The 5,060-nt window shown below is 32.1% G+C and overlaps 1 pseudogene; it reads left to right on the top strand.

The window, feature by feature from the left end:
- Positions 1–485: 485 nt before the first annotated feature.
- LOC118889315 lies at positions 486–584 on the top strand (annotated as a pseudogene).
- The last annotated feature ends 4,476 nt before the right edge of the window (positions 585–5,060 follow it).

Raw genomic sequence — 5,060 nt, 5'->3', positions numbered from 1 at the left:
TCCACTTTATGGTGAAGAATTATAACTTACAGGAAAAGCAAAATTTCAAATGTATATGTCCTTTGACTCAGCATTACCACTTCTGGAAACAATCCTGCACAACACACAGACACACACACACACACACACACCAAACAATATATGTGCAAAGTTATTGATTGCAAGATTGTTTGTAATAGACAAAGTCTGAAAACAACTCAGTGGACAACGATGGTGGACTAGTGAAATTACTCATGTTTCATTCACAGAATGGAATATATTGAGAGTATAGTTATTAATAACTGATAGGAATATCATGCACTGCAAAGACCTCCAGGACATATCAAGCGGAAAAAAAGCAAACTACAGAGTAATGTATAGTATGTTATCTTTTGTGCAAAATGGGAGGAAAATAAGAACATTCAAATTCGTTTGTACTTTCATAAAGAAAAAACAGAAGAATGTATAAAATAATACTGGTAAAAATATGTTCTCACTTCAGCAGCACATATATTTTCAGTATTGAAATTGGAACTATATAGAGAAGATTAGCATAACCCCTGCAAAAGTATGCCACAGAAATTCATAAAGCTAAAAGGTCCCCAAACTGAATCAACCGAAAGATTATAATGAGACATATTATAATCAAATTGCCACAAGTCAAGGACAAAGAGAGAATTTTGAAAGCAGTGAGAGAAAATCGACTCTTCACATATAAGGGAGCACTCATAAGACTATCAGTAGATTTCTCAGCAGGAAATTTGCAGGTCATGAGATAATGAGATGATATATTCAAAGTACTGAAAGAAAAATACTGCTAACCAAGAATTCTATACTCAGCAATATTACCTGTTAAAATGTAGAAGAGATTAAAAATCATTCCTAGACAAACAAAAACTGAGGGAGTTTTGCACCACTAGACCTACCTTACAAGAAATGCTTTAGAGAGTTCTTCAAGTGGAAAGAAAAACATGCTAAAGAGTAACATGAAAGCATTTGAAAGTGTGAATCTCATTGGTGAAGCTAAATATATAGACATACACAGATTAAATTAAGACTGTAATGATGATGTGTAAATTACTTTTTACCCTAATATAAAAGTTAAAAAATTTGTTAATGGATACAAAATACAAATATAAGCAAACTCTGACTATAAGAACACAAAGTCTGTGGGGTGGAATAGAAGTGTACTATTTCAGTATGGGATTGAAGTTAAACTATTATCAACTTAAAATAGAAGTTACAACTATAAAGATAAATATGCAAGCCGTGTGCTAACCTTAAAGGAAAAAAACTACAATAGATACCAGGAAGGTAAAGAGAAAAGAATCAAAGCAAATCACCAAATAAAATAATCAAAGAACAAAGGAAAACAGCAAGAGAGGAAGAGAGGGACAAAATAGACAGAAAATAATTAACAAAATGGCAATAGTAAGTCTTTACATAATTTTCTTAAATATAAATGAATTAAACTCACTAATCAGAAGGCACAGAGTGACTGAATGGATTTAAAAAAGCAAGTTCCAGCAGTATGCTGTCTACAAGAGACTCACTTTAGCTTTAAAAACACAGATAGGCTGAAAGTTAAGGGATGGAAATAGATATTTCATGCAGAGGGTAATCAGAAGAAAGCAGGTATGGATATAGGGGAAAAAAACAGACTTGAAGTCTAAAACTGTCTCTAGAGACAAAGAAATTCATTATATAAGGATAAAAGGGTCAATTCAACAAGAAGATGTAACAGTTATAAATATATATGTACCTTATGTCAGAACATCTAAATATATAAAGCAAATATTGACAGATTTGAAGGTAGAATTTCACAACAATACAGTAAGTGTAAGGGACCTCAAATATCCCACTTACAATAATAGATAGAATATCCAGACAGAAAATCAATTTTTAAAACCTAGCTGGCTTGAATAACACTATAGACCAAATATACCTAAGAGACAGAACTTACAACCAACAGCAAAATACTCATTCTTCTCAAGCACACACCGAACATTCTTCAGGATAGATCGAATGTTAGGCCACAGAACAGTCTTAGCAAATTTAACAACACCAAAATCATTCCAAGTATCTTTTCTGACCATATTGGAATAAACCAGAAATCAATAACAGCAAGAAAACTGGAAAATGCACAGATACATAGAAGTAAATCAACACACTCGTGAACAACCATTGCATCAAAGAGGAAATCAAAAGGGAATTTAAGTACTATTTTGAGACAAATGTAAACAAAAACACAACATACTGAAATTTATGGGATGCAGCAAAAGAAGTACTGAGAGGAATGTTTGTAGCAATGAATGCCTACATTGAGAAAAAAGAAAGATCTCAAATAAACAAAGTAATTTTACACCTTAAGAACCTAAAAAAGAATAAACTGAATGCAGAATTAGCAGAAGGAAGGAAATAATAAAGATTAGAGCAAAGATAAATCAAATAGAGATTAAAAGGATAGAAAAAAAATAACAAAACTAAGAGTTGGCTTTTTGTAAAGATAAACAAAATATAGAATCCCTTAGCTAAGTTAACTAAGAGTAAAAGAGAGATGACTCAAATAAATAAAATCAGAAATGAAAGAGGAGATATAATAATGGATACCTCAGAAATAAAAAGGATCATAATGGACTATCATGAACAATTAAATACCAACAAGTTGGATAACTGAGAAGAAACTGATAAATTCCTAGAAACATACAATCTGCCAAAATTGAATCAAGAAGAAATAGAAATCCTGAACAGACTAATAAACAAATAAGGAGATTCAATCAGCAACTAAAAGCCTCCTGATGAAGAAAAGTCCAGGACCAGATGGCTTCACAGCTGAGTTACACCAAACATTCAAAGAAGAATGAATACTGATACTTCTCAAACTGCTTCAAACAACAGAAGAAAGAACACTTCCAAACTAATTTTATGAGGCCATCATCACCTTGATATGAAAACCAGACAAAGAAAATAGAAGAAAAGAAAACTACAGGCCAATATTGCTGATGAACATAGATGCAAAAGTTCTCAATAAAATACTAGTAATCCAAACTCAAAAGCATATTAAAAGATTTTTGTGTCATAATTAAGTGAGATGTAAGGATGGTTCGACCACACAAATCAATCAATGTGAAACATCATTTTTTAAAAAACGACAGGAAAAAAACCATATGAGCATCTCAATAGATGCAGAAAAAGCATTTGACAAAATTCAACATGTGTTTATGATACAAGCTCTCAAAAAATTGGGTGAAGAAGGAACATACCCCAACATAACAAATGCCATATAGGACAAGCCCCAGATAACAACATACTTAGTGGTGAAAGGTTAAACATTTTGCTTCTAAGGTGAAGGTGCCCACTCTTACCACTCCTATTCCACATAGTACTAGAAGTACTAGTCAGAACAATTAGGCAAGAAAAAGAAAGTTCCTCAAAACATTAAAAATAGAACTACCTTATAATCCAGCAATCTGTGTATATGACCAAAGGAAATGATATCAGAATCTTGAAGATATTCTTGCACCTGCACTCCCATGTTAATTTCAGCATTTTCAAAATATCCAACGTAGGAAACCAATCTAAATGTCAGTGAATGGATGAATATATACAAGGGAATATTATTCAGCTTTAGAAAGAAGGAAATTCTGCCATTTGCGACAGCATGGGTAAATCTGGAGAACATTTTGCTAAGTGAAATAAGCCAAACACAGAAATACAAATACTACATGATCTCACTTATATGTGGTATCTAAATTAGTCAAACTCATTGAAACAGAGAGTAGAATAATGTTCACCAAAGGAGGGAGAAATGGGGTGATGTTGTTCATGCTGTACAAAGTTTCAGTTTTGCAAGATGAATTAGTTCTGGATATCTAATGTCCAACAATGTGACAATAGTTAATATTGTATTGTACACTTGAAATCTGCTAGAGAATAGATCTTAAATGTTATTACATGAATACATACACATGAAAGGTGACTATATGAGGTGATTAATATGTTAATTAGGTTGATTGTGGTTAATATTTCATAATGTATATCAAATTATCATATTATACACTTTAAATATATACAATTTTTAATAGTTAATTATACCTCAAAAAAGCTGAAAGAAAATAATGTCCTATGTTTGATGCGAGGGTAATAAAACATGGTGGATGTGAACAGCGGTGGGGAACCAGAACTCTCTACATATTTATTTTTGTAATGTTTTGAATTTTGGAATATGTCCATTATTCAAACATTAAATTAAGAAAACAATAAAGAAAAACTATGAAAGACCTAACCTTTAGCTTTGGCTAGAGGGAGGGCCACTTATGTGAAAAACAGGAAAAGGAAAGTAGGTTGATTAAAATGTAGTCAATAGCAATGAAAGAAAGGTGTTGTGTACAGATAGCTCAATCAAAGATGCATGGCAGTTAAAATATGACAAATAGTAGAACAGTAATTAACAAGAGTGGCAAAAATCAAACATAGATTCTTTGAAATAGGAAAATATGTGCTTATATAAAGCAGAATGTAAAGAAGGAGTTAAGGGGAAAGGAAATATTGATCTAGATGAAGAGTCAGGGAATAAATGTAGGACGATGGTCTATTTGGGCTTGAGAAAGGATAAAGTACACAGATTAAAGAGAGGTACAAAAGGAAGGATGTAAAAAATGATAAACACAAATAATTTTTTTAGATGAAGATGGGGTAGATGAAAATAAATTTTCTATATACTTAATAAAGAAAGATTTGAGGTCATCAGCTTGAAGGACAGGGCAAGGAAATGGGATTTAAGGGGGAAACGATATTATTGTCATTGTGAAACATAAGCCAATGAGAAGATGAGGCATGTAAAATAGGATTGCTAAACTATGGTCAAAGCTAAGATTTAGCTCAAACACAAAATCTTGGACTATACTACATTTGTCCACTTTTAGGATGATATTCTAAACAATATTCCAGCAAAGATGTGAAGAAGCAGAAGGGGATTAGTATGTGTTAAATCCCTTACAACGTGAAGGGTAAGTACCATTATTATTCACATTCTACAGATGATGAAATTGAAGCTTAGAGTCAATAAGGAATTTCCCTAC

The sequence above is a fragment of the Balaenoptera musculus genome, chromosome X (assembly GCF_009873245.2).
Source record: "Balaenoptera musculus isolate JJ_BM4_2016_0621 chromosome X, mBalMus1.pri.v3, whole genome shotgun sequence".
In the NCBI taxonomy this organism is placed as follows: Eukaryota; Metazoa; Chordata; class Mammalia; order Artiodactyla; family Balaenopteridae; genus Balaenoptera; species Balaenoptera musculus.
Note: the sequence above shows the minus strand (reverse complement) of the source record. Positions and strands in the feature narration are given on the sequence as shown.